The sequence below is a fragment of the Mirounga angustirostris genome, unplaced genomic scaffold (assembly GCF_029215605.1).
Source record: "Mirounga angustirostris isolate CCGP_5_RB_7025 unplaced genomic scaffold, mMirAng1.0.hap1 SCAF_9, whole genome shotgun sequence".
NCBI lineage: Eukaryota > Metazoa > Chordata > Mammalia > Carnivora > Phocidae > Mirounga > Mirounga angustirostris.
Window position 1 is genome coordinate 41,912,279 of NW_026991717.1, and position 12,292 is coordinate 41,924,570.

The following is a 12,292-nucleotide window of genomic DNA, read 5'->3' on the forward strand; positions in this document are numbered from 1 at the left end:
GAGGGAGAAGCAGGCTCCCCGCTAAACAGGGAGCCCTATGTGGAGCTCGATCCCAGGACTCTGGAATCATGACCTGAGCCGAAGGCAGACGCTCAACCAGCTGAGCCACCCAGGCGCCCCAAGATTCTCTTTTAAAGTAATTTCTGTGCCCAACATGGGGCTTAAACTCACAACCTGGAGATCAAGAGTTGCACACTTCACTGACTGAGCCAGCTAGTCCCCCCCCCCCTTTTTATGGAGGTTTCATAACAAAGACACGATTGATTAAATCATGGGCTATTGGTGGTTGAAGTCAATCTTCAGTTCCTCTCCCCTCCCCAGAGGTCAGAGGACCTTCCTACCCTCTAGTCACAATGGTTGGCTCCCCTGGCAGCTAGCCCCTATCCTCAGATATTTTCCAAAAGTCAGTTAATATAACAAAAGACACTTTTATTACTCTCATCACAGCAAATTCCAAGGGTTTTTAGGAGCTTTTTGCTAGGAATGGGGACAGTGACCAAGTAAATATATATTTCTTATTATAAATCACAGTGTTACAGCTATCATCCTTAGGCACTGATTACAAAGGTGAAGATGGGGGCTGGCAATATCACACTTCTCCAAAAGAAATTCTTTGGTCGGGTAGGTTGGGGTTGGGGAGCTGGGCGTGTGTATTTGGACAAGTTCTCACCCTTGATTCTTACATCCACCCCGCATTTAGAATTAATTTTTCGGGGGAGTGATACTATGGAGCTGTGGAAATAGTGCTGGACTTCAGACTCTGGAGACTTGTGTTTAAATCCTGATTCTAACATTCACCTTTTATGTGATCTTGTCAAATGATGTAATCCTGCCCCCCCCCCCCCCCCAGTCTTTCAAGATCTAATTGTGGATCTAATATGTGGATAAGGGCACTGAAATAGGACTAAATCCAGTAGTTTCTAATGTAAATTTTTTTAGTTTTAAAAATTAAACTAAAATGGAAAATTCAAAAGCCTTTACTGAGCACCTATTAGATTTGAGATACTTTAATTAGCATAAAAAACCATGGGACAGTAACAACATGAAACACATATTTAAATTTTTTTTTTAAGATTTTATTTATTTATTTGACACAGAGAGAGAGACAGCTAGAGAGGGAACACAAGCAGGGGGAGTGGGAGAGGGAGAAGCAGGCTTCCCGTGGAGCAGGGAGCCTGATACGGGGCTCAATCCTGGGACGCTGGGATCATGACCTGAGCTGAAGGCAGACACTTAACGACTGAACCACCCAGGCGCCCGAATTGTTTTTTATTCTTTTATTTGCCTGCAACATAATGTATTTAAAAAGGAAATAAATAGGATTTATCTAGTAACTCAAAAGTTTCATTGAAAATGTTGAGTCTGACGCAGTATTTTGTTGTTTGAACCTTTCTCCATTGATCAGAATTATTCATTAAACATCATCCCCTTATCTCTGGCAGCCCTTGCTCTTATGATTCATCTTTCTCTTTTACAGAACACATCATCAGAATATGCCCAGAGGTTATGTTTGTGATATTTATGTGCAATATATCTCAGGTGTTTGAGGTAGCAGGCTAATGAATATATCAGCTCTAGGATATTTGTCCTATAACTGCAGATTTCTCTATGCCTGAGAAAGGATAAAATACTGTTAAGCCTGTGTTATTTGATTTTTGTTTTCTAAACCTGTGTTATAGTTAGAAACAAGAGAGATAAAATCAATCCTTTAAAAAGAGACATTTGTAGGGGTTTTTTTTGTTGTTGTTGTTAAAATGCTTTTTGTAAAAACAAGCATATTATAAATTAAAACAATAATGGGATAGTTGATGATAGATTTTGCCTATATTGTAATTGAAAACAATATGATCATACCAGCTTTTTTGTTTTAGCTTTTTTTGAGAAAAATTTAAGACTGAAGAGAAGTACAAGAATAAAAAAGGACTCTCCTATATCTACTGTCACTTAACAGTGTTAAAATTTTGTCAAGTTTATGTAATCATCTTAAAAATAAAAGAATGGAAACATACAAAGTTGATGTCCTGTCTGGCACCTGCCATCCCCCCCATGCAATCACTATCATGAGTTTGGGGGTCTATCCTTCTAATCTTTTTTAAAGATTTTATGTATTTATTTATTTGAAGGGGAAAGGGAAAGGATCTCCAGCCGACTCTGCACCGAGTGTGGAGCCTGACCCAGGGCTCAATCCCACGACCCTGAGATCATGACCTGAGCTGAAATCAAGAGTCAGACGCTTCACTGACTTAGCCACCCAGGTGTCCCTGTCCTTCTAATCTTTTTTTAAAAAATACTTTTATATACATCTCCACATACATCTATAATCTATATGTATATAAATATATTTTTTAAGATTTTATTTTTAAGTAATCTCTACACCCATCGTGGAACTTGAATTTAGAACCCTGAGATTGAGAGTTGCATGCTCCACTGACTGAGCCAGCCAGGCACCCCTACAACCAGTATTTGGTAGAGATAGCAATGAGGAACAAAATAATAATGATCATAATAGCAGTTTACATTTATTGAATGTGTACTATGTTCCAGGCAATGATTCTAAGAACTCTGTGTTATCTCATTTAACCCTCATGATAACCATAGCGGGTTCTCTTTATTGTCCTCTAATTTATAGATAAGCACGTTGAGCCATGGAGAAATTGAGGAACTTGCAGACCGTGATATAGTCTAGATTCAAACCTAGCCAGTCTGTCAGACTTTGGTGCTTTTACTTTTTTATTTTATTTATTTTATTTATCTTTAAGTAATCTCTACACCCACTGTGAGGCTTGACCTTATAACCTCGAGATCAAGAGTTGTATACTCTACCTACTGAGCAGCCAGGCCCCCCTGGTGCTTTTACTTTTAACTTATGCAGTACAGCTCCTCTAGTATTGTTTTTTGGTGTTCCTTAAACACTAAATCTTATTTTGAAAATTAGAAAATTTTATTAGTTTTGTTGAATTGCATGTATTAACTTTTTTATGGTATAAAGTTTATAATTTGGCATCATCTGAATATACCATGTTTTAGTTATCTCTTCCCTATTGATGAATGTTTAGGTTTTTCCCTCTTATGATGAGAGCGTAATGAAAATCCTTAAACATGTGTCCTGTATACAGTGGGATATAGTGTATATGCATTCCTTAGGATTAACACCTTTATCATATGCTAACATTCATCATATACTAACTTTTTATGTGTACTTGGATCTTCTGGACGCTCAGTTCTTCTCTTAATATTTTCTGATGTAATATGTTCATGTGTCAGAACCACATTTGGTTATTCTAGCGTTATAATTTTTTTTTTTAAGATTTTGTTTATTTATTTGACAGAGAGAGATCACAAGTAGGCAGACAGGCAGGCAGAGGGAGAGGGAGAAGCAGGCTCCCTGCTGAGCACAGAGCCCGATGTGGGGCTCAGTCCCAGGACCCTGGGATCATGACCTGAGCCGAAGGCAGATGCTTAACCATCTGAGCCACCCAGGCATCCCTCTAGCGTTATAATTTTTAATATCTGGTAAGCTGGGACCTTTCTCAGTTTCCAGTTTTTTTTCAGAGATCTTTTTTTCTGTCCCTCTTTCTTTTTTTTTTTTTCTTACAATTCCTATGTATTTACTTCTACAGATAATTTTAAACACTTTATCAAGTTTTAGAAAACTCCAGGGTGATTTTGGTTGATACTGAATTAATTTTATACATTAACTGAAGGAGAATTGACCACCTAAAATGTGGAGTCTTCCTAATAAGAGCATTCTTAAGCTCTCCATTTATTAAAAGAATCTCTTGTTCTGCAGTAGAATTTTACGTATTTATTAATAAAATTTTTGCACTTGTTCAGTTTATTACTAGGTATTTATATTGTTTATTACAACTCTGCAATTTTTTTCTTGTTACATATTATATAATCCCTGGTTATTGTAGTTATTTAAAGATACTTTTGACTTTTTTGGTCTTGTAACTGTTTTTAATAGAATGTAGTCACATTTATAGTGGTGTATGTTTATAAAAGATGTGTAAGACAATTGGTAATTTAGGCTTATCTTGGGTTTTCTTTTAAAATTAAGACTAGGGAACTAGTCATGAGTTAACAGGGAATATTTTCTGGATGGGGGTGCCTGGGTGGCTCAGTTTATTAAGCATCTGACTCTTGATTTTGGCTCAGGTCATGATCTTGGGATTGTGGGGTTGAGCCCTACCTCAGGCTCTGTGCTGAGCCTGGAGCCTGCTTAAGATTCTCTCTCTCCTTTTGCCCCCCTCACTCCTCTTCGCACGTGCTCTCTCGCTCTCTCTCTCTCAAAAAAAAAACACCAAAACATTTCTGGGTATGTTGACTGTAAGATCAGAAGGTACACTGACATCAATTCCATAAATAGCAAATATGAATGTAGTTTATTTAAGCCTATTGGTTTGTATTTTTAAAGAATACTCTTGTTTCTTTAAAGTTAAGTACTATAAATAGTTCTTTAAAGTCTTGTGGAAATAATATACCTAGTCCAACTTCTTGGGGACTAGGGGATGAGTTTATGTAACCATCTAATTTAGAGTCTGATTTAGAGTTAAAGTTAAATTGAATTACAGAAAAGTTACAGTCACAGGTAGCATGATCAGTTAATACAACTTTAATATTCCAGCTCTAATACAACTCAGATAATACAACTTCCAAACCTCTAATCATCCAGATTACCCTTATTTTTGCTTTCACTTACATACACCTTTCTTTTAAGGAAGCACAAAACTTGAAAGTTTGCCCAAATACTGAGCCATAGTTTGTATAGCACTGAATGATAGTAGCTTTGGCATTTGATATTATAAAGTCACTTTCATTGCAAATATGTTCTTCATTCTGGGTCAGGGTGAGGTAAAAGGGGAAGAATAAGATTCTCATGTAGAGTCTTGAGTTTTGAAGTGTCCAGATGAATGTGTATGTGCATGCTGCAATTCTGGAAGTCTTTCTTGAGGGTCTCTGAGAGCACAGTGCTAGCTCTAGGATGATTTGGTGAAGATTGGTTCTGTTTCAGTAATTTTTCTTTTCTCTTTGTCCAGTTCTGCCAAGATTGCAACTTCTATTTTTGTTTTGAAAACCTTGTCCTGAAGGGTTTGCAGCCATCTTCCTATTTTCTGTTTCAGCTATGTTCAGGGCAGTTGGTGAGCAGGGTCATGAGAGTGTGGGACCACCCCACAGCTGGATCACGATTCTCCAAAGGGGATGTGACTACTTAGAGCTAGATACTTTTGAGTTTTGATTTTTACTTATTCTGTAATCAACTACCTCACTGTGATAGCAATTTCTAGAATACTTTATAATACTTATTTTTTTGTTCAATTGCATTATTGATAATAGCAGTGAAAGTGGGCACTTGTCTTGTATTTGACTTCTGGAACTAGTGCTGCTAGTGTTTTTCTTCTGTTTTATGATATGAAATTTTTTTTTTTTTAAAGATTTTATTTATTTATTTATTTGACAGAGAGAGACAGCGAGAGAGGGAACACAAGCAGAGGGAGTGGGAGAGGGAGAAGCAGGCCTCCCGCCAGGCAGGAAGCCCGATGCGGGGCTCGATCCCAGGACCCTGGGATCATGACCTGAGCCGAAGGCAGATGCTTAACGACTGAGCCACCCAGGTGCCCCATGATATGAAATTTTTAATGATTTAAAAAAGTAAACTTTATCCTTGCCTTATTATTAGATTTTTATTAGGAATTGATCTTGCATTTTGTCAGCTGCTTTTTTAACATCTCAATATAACATGGATTTTGTTAATGTTAATAGATTTGCTATGTTGTTCCATCATTATATTCCTCAAATAAACCCACTCAACATGTCACGTGTTAACCTTTTAATATACTGTTCCACTTTGCTTGCTAATATTTTAGTTGTGGATTTTTACAGCTCCTTTATAGGGCAGTATTATAATTGTATTTTTTGTGCTTTGTTGAGTTTTGGTATTACTTTATTGACTACTTAAGAGCAGAGACCCTTTCCTCAATGCCCTGAGACATTTAAAGTAGTTTAGGAATTGTCTATTTCCTGAAGGCATAAAAAGATTTCTCTCTTAAAACATTCAGAGCTTGATTTTTGTTGTTAGTTTCTTTGAACCTCATTACTGATTTCTTTCACTAATAGCCTAACTATGTTATTCCAGCTCTAATTCACTGTAATTAGTAGCTAGTTGGTTTTCTTCAAATGCATCCTTCATTGAGGGCTTACAAAATACCAGACACTGTGCTAGGTGCATTGTATAATTTTTATCTTCCAAATTATCAGTTTTGACTCATTGTAGATTATAGAACTAAAAGGAAAGTCATTGGCTCATTAAATTTTTTTCTCACATTCTGAACTCGGGTTCTTTTTCTTACGATTTTATATGAACATTTTTATGTTTTTAGTTATTCTGATTCATTTCTATTCTTTAAATACTCTTGACTTTCTTTCCTTTGAATTCACAATTTGATGAACCTGGAATGGCATCTTGTAATTTTTTTTGACCCATCAAAGTCATTCTTCAATTGATCTTAGCCAAAAGGCCGAGAAGCGATCAAAGTCATTCTTTTTTTTTTTTTTTTTTTTTTTTTGAGAGAGAAAGAATGAGAGACAGAGAGCACGAGAGGGAAGAGGGCAGAGGGAGAAGCAGGCCCCCTGCTGAGCAGGGAGTCCAATATGGGACTCGATCCCGGGACTCCAGGATCATGACCTGAGCTGAAGCCAGTCGCTTAACCAACTGAGCCACCCAGGCGCCCCGATCAAAGTCATTCTTGATGTACATTTGTTTTGGGTCAACTTTGGCTACATTTTGTTGATATATAATGATTTATATACTTTTCTAGAAATTGTGAAATCCTTTTCTCTTCCCCTTTTTGTTTAAAAAACTGTAGAAGAGCATTTCTAAAAATTTGGCTTTTTCTTTATTTTGGTTTTCTTTCTTTTTTAAAATTATTTTTGAAAGATTTTTATTTATTTGACAGAGAGAGATACAGTGAGAGAGGGAACACAAGCAGGGCGAGTGGTAGAGGGAGAAGCAGGCTTCCCACTGAGCAGGGAGCTGGATGCGGGGCTCGATCTCAGAACCCTGAGATCATGACCTGAGCCGAAGGCAGACACTTAATGACTGAGCCACCCAGGCTTCCCTGGTTTTCTTTATTTAAAAATGGATTTTTTTTTATTTGCTTTGGTAACAAATGCACATATATGAAATTCAGAAGGTTATGCAGTGAAAAGTAAATATCTTTCCTACTCCTATCTTCCAGTAACCCAGGTCCCCTCCCCTCAAAGGCAGCTAATATTTTTAGGTTTTTGTGTGTATTCCAGAGTTTTCTGCATTTACGAACATACATGCATATTTAAATCCTTTTTAATGTAAATATTACTATATATGAATTATACTATACATGAGTACGTATTTTTTTCACTTAATGTATCTTGGAGATAGTTCCATATTAGTTGTCCTGTAAATACTTTTTGGTTTTACTGCTTTACGGTTAGAAATATGGTCTAAGTTATATCTAAATTTTGGAATTATTTGTTGAAATACAGTCAGTTTTTAAAGATTTTCTACTGGTACTAATAAGATGTTTTAGAATATCCATAAAATTTTATCAGTTTGGAGTACATAGATGATTTTAGGACATCTGTGAAACCTTTGGAATTTTGCTCATATTTTTATGAGTATGTGCATAAGAATTTTATTCTTGGGGAGTCAGAATCCACAGCTTTCATTAGATTCTCATAGGGATCCATGGTCTGACAATAGATTCAGAACTGGTTTGGTTTTGTGGAGAATTTAGTTTTTCCGGGGCACCTGGTTGGTTCAGTTGGTTTAGCATCTGCCTTTGGCTCAGGTCATGATCCCAGGGTCCTGGGATGGAGCCCCGCATCAGGCTCCCTACTCAGCGGGAAGCCTGCTTCTCCCTCTCCCTCTGTCTGCTGCTCTCCCTGCTTGTGCTCTCTCTTGCTCTCTCTCGCTCTCTGTCAAATAAATAAATAAAATCTTAAAAAAAATAATAATTCAATTTTTCCTTCTCACTGTTAGGGAAGAAATTTGGGGAGATAGTTATTCAGCTGCCATTGTCCTCAGCTGTCTTGGAAGTCCTGGATTACTTAATAAATGGTGATTGCATAACTAGCCATACACCTGAAAACAATAAACTTGAAACCAGTTTTACATGTAGAACTTATTACAATTCCAAATGAATATAGAATTTATTTAAATTCCACGTGGATTAAAGACTCGTGTTAAAAAAAAACAAAACAAAAATACCTCAAGAAAGTCCCAAGTGAATACCTGTATAATCTAGAATTCATATGTAATCTGGGTATGAGTATGTGGGGGTGCTCCTTTAACCAAGAATGGAAAGCAGAAGCTATCAAAGAGGTGTGTGTGTGTATGCAAAAGATAGATTTAGAAGAAATATTTGCCGTGTTGAGGACAATGATAAAATACAGAAAGCTTTTAAAAGTTGACAAGAAAGCTAACCCGATAGAAAAATACATGACTAGAAGGTTATGAACAAGCATTTCCCAGAAGAGTATATCCGAATGATCAATAAATATAAAATGTTCAGATTTATTAGTAATTGGGGAAGTTGAAATTAGAACAACGACATATGCCTTTACAGCTATCAAACTAGCAAAATTAAAAAGAACAAAATTACCTATGGGTTGCAGGGATGGAGGTAAATAAGGTACTTTAATATCCTCTGCATAATATGTTTTTTTAATTTTCTTTTTTCTTTTTATTTATTTATTTATTTTTAAGATTTTATTTAGTCATTTGACAGAGAGAGACACAGCGAAAGAGGGAACACAAGCAGGTGGAGTGGCAGAGGGAGAAGCAGGCTTCCCGCTGAGCAAGGAGCCCGATGCGGGGCTCGATCCCAGCACCCTGGGACCGTGACCTGAGCCGAAGGCAGACGCTTAACGACTGAGCCACCCAGGCGCCCCTTTATTTATTTTTTAAAAGATTTTATTTATTCATTTGACAGAGACACAGCGAGAGAGGGAACACAAGCAGGGGGAGTGGGAAAGGGAGAAGCAGGCTTCCCGCTGAGCAGGGAGCCCGATGCAGGGCTCCATCCCAGGACCTTGGGATCATGACCTGAGCCAAAGGCAGACGCTTAAGCACTGAGCCACCCAGGTGCCCTGTTTTTTTTTTTTTTTAAACAGTGTGGGGCTTGAGCTCAGAACCCTGAGATTAAGACTTGAGCTGATAACAAGAGTTGGACACTTAACTGAGCCACCCAGGTGCCCCTCCTCTGCACAATGTTTAATAAATAATTACTAAATGAAGTGGGAGGAGGCTTATGTTTTATTTTCCCCTTTCCAAGTACATACTTTCTGAGTATCTAATGAAAATAATTAAGCATAATAATCATAATCTTGAGAAGGGAAGTGTCATCAGATTTTATATGTAGAATTTAATAGGGCATACTGAGAAATAGGAAACTCCTTTTAATTAGTCTAGGATCACTATCACTGGAGCTCTTTCTTGAAGATTACCTGTATTATGACAATAAAATGCCCTTCGGTATTTGAGGATGTTTTTCTAGTACCAAGTGTTATGACTTCCATTCTACAGACTTAGTCCCCACCTCCCCTGCAATAATTTATGATGAACATTTCAAATATATGGCCAAATTGAAAGATTTTTTTTTTTTTTAAGATTTTATTTATTTATTTGAGACAGAGAGAATGAGAGACAGAGAGCATGAGAAGGAAGAGGGCAGAGGGGGAAGCAGACTCCCTGCTGAGCAGGGAGCCCGATGCGGGACTCGATCCCGGGACTCCAGGATCATGACCTGAGCCGAAGGCAGTCGCCTAACCGAGTGAGCCACCCAGGCGCCCCAAATTGAAAGATTTTTAAGTGAACACCACTCTCACCACTGAGATTCTACCATTAATCTTTTAATATTTTTGTTTTATCACATATCTACTCACATACATATGGGTATGTATAAAGATATATAAAGATGTATTACACATCAGTGCATCTTATTTTTTGATGCATTTCAAAATAAGTTACAGTTGGGGCGCCTGGCTGGCTCAGTCGGTTAAGTGTCTGCCTTCGGCTCAGGTCATGGTCCCAGGGTCCTGGGATTGAGCCCCACATCAGACTCCCTGCTCAGCGGGAAGCCTTCTTCTCCCTCTACCACTCCCCCTGTTTGTGTTCCTTTTGTCCCTGTCTGTCTCTGTCAAATAAATAAAATCTTTTAAATAATTATCAGTATACTTCCCCCCCCAATATACTTCAGTATGCATATCAACTAGAGTTCAGTATTTACTGAGGTAAAATTCACATTCAGTGAAATGTAAAAATCTTAAATGTGTGTTTATTGAGTCTTGATAAATGCATATGCCTAGGTAATTCAATATTATCACCTCCTCAGGAAGTTCCTTCATGCTCCTTCCCAGTTTATTTATGCTCTCACCTTCTAGGGGCAACCATATTTTTATTTAAGTCTGTTTATGGACCTGTGTTTTCTTTTGGGTAAACCCCTAGGAAAAAAATTGTTGGTTCATTGAGTAGAGATTAGTTTTAGTTTTATAAGAAAACTATCAGTTTAGTTTTATAAGAAACTATCAGTGTGGGGCGCCTGGGTGGCTCAGTTGCTAAGCGTCTGCCTTCGGCTCAGGTCATGGTCCCAGGGTCCTGGGATCGAGTCCCGCATCGGGCTCTCTGCTCAGAGGGAAGCCTGCTTCTCCCTCTCCCACTCCCCTTGCTTGTGTTCCCTCTCTCGCTGTGTCTCTCTCTGTCAAATAAATAAAATCTTAAAAAAAAAAGAAGAAAGAAACTATCAGTGCTTCTTCCCTTTTACACTCCTGCAAACAATTTGTGAGAGTTTTGGTTGCTCTACATCCTTGCTAACATTTGGTATTGTCAGTCTTAAGCGAATTTTAGCCATGCTCCTGGATGGGTAATAGTATCTCTTTGTGTTTTTAATGTGCATTTTCTGATGAATAATGATGTTGAGCACTTTTCTTGGGCTTATTGGCCATTCATATATGGTGAAGTTTTGTTCAGTCTTTTGACCATTTTAAAAATTAAATTGTTACTGAGTTGTAGGAGCTCTTTTTATTTATTTATTTATTTAATTTTTATTTATTTGACAGAGCAAGAGCAAGAGTAGGAACACAAGCATGGAGAGTGGGGGAGGGAGAAGCAGGCTTCCTGCCGAGCAGGGAGCCCGATGTAGGGCTTGATCCCAGAACCCTGGGACCATGACCTGAGCCAAAGGCAGACGCTTAACGACTGAGCCACCCAGGTGCCCCAGGAGTTCTTTTTTTTTTTTTTTTTAAAGATTTTATTTATTTATTTGAGACAGAGAGAATGAGAGACAGAGAGCATGAGAGGGAGGAGGGTCAGAGGGAGAAGCAGACCCCCTGCTGAGCAGGGAGCCCGATGCGGGACTCGATTCCGGGACTCCAGGATCATGACCTGAGCCGAAGGCAGTCGCTTAACCAACTGAGCCACCCAGGTGCCTCGTCCCCAGGAGTTCTTTATGTACCTTGGATGCCAGTCCTTTGTGGGATGTATGTTTTGTGAATATTTTATCCCATAGGACTTAGTTTTTAAGTACTTTAAAAACAACAACAACAAATACTTTGGAGTACTTACTATGTGTTGGAATACAGCAGTTAACAAAATATACAAAAACATTTCTGCCCTTTTGGAGTCACTAGTTCCTCCGTACAGCAAGGAATACTGGTAGGAAGGTTCCTTCAGTGATCCAAGAGATGATGGCTTGGGGTGGGGTGTTAGCAATGAAGGGGGTGAGAACTGTTTGGGTTCTGGATATATTTGAAAGTAGTGCTGCCTAATTTGGAGTGTGAGAGGGAGGAGTGACTCCCAAGCGTTTTGGCCAAAGGAGGTAGAAGGATAGAGTTGCCATTTATTGAGATGAGGAAGTCTACAGGAGGAACAGGTTTGGGTGGGCATGGTGGTAGTGGTGGATTAGGAATTCAGTTTTGAGTATGTTGAGATGCCTATTAGATACCTATATGGTGAGATCAAGTGGGCAATTGTATATATGAATTTGGAGTTCAGGGAAGAGGCGTGGGTTGGAGATACGAATTTGGGGTGAGGATGATCAGCATGTAAAACCCACTGTTATACTGACAGTGGGACCAGAAACTGAAGAGAAAAGGTACGGAAATCACTAATTTTTAAAATAAATTTTATGGGGCGCCTGGGTGGCTCAGTCATTAAGCATCTGCCTTCGGCTCAGGTCATGATCCCAGGGTCCTGGGATCGAGCCCTGCATCGGGCTCCCTGCTCCGCAGGAAGGCTGCTGCTTCCTCTCCTACT

At 38.5% G+C, this 12,292-nt stretch overlaps 1 protein-coding gene and 1 pseudogene across 12 annotated transcripts in view; one reads left to right on the top strand and one right to left on the bottom strand.

Annotated features, from left to right (window-relative positions):
- The window catches only part of HERC1 (HECT and RLD domain containing E3 ubiquitin protein ligase family member 1), a 190,223-nt gene that overhangs the window by 30,892 nt on the left and 147,039 nt on the right, over positions 1 to 12,292 (top strand). The window contains exon 1 of one of the 12 annotated variants that reach the window (XM_064570330.1): positions 5,595 to 5,615. The exons of the other annotated variants lie outside the window; for them this stretch is intronic. The gene's annotated coding sequence lies outside the window, so the exon portion shown is untranslated. Of the gene's footprint in view, positions 1 to 5,594; positions 5,616 to 12,292 lie in introns of those variants that run through there. 12 annotated transcript variants of the gene reach the window in all.
- LOC123861118 (SOSS complex subunit C-like) lies at positions 4,835 to 5,103 on the bottom strand (annotated as a pseudogene).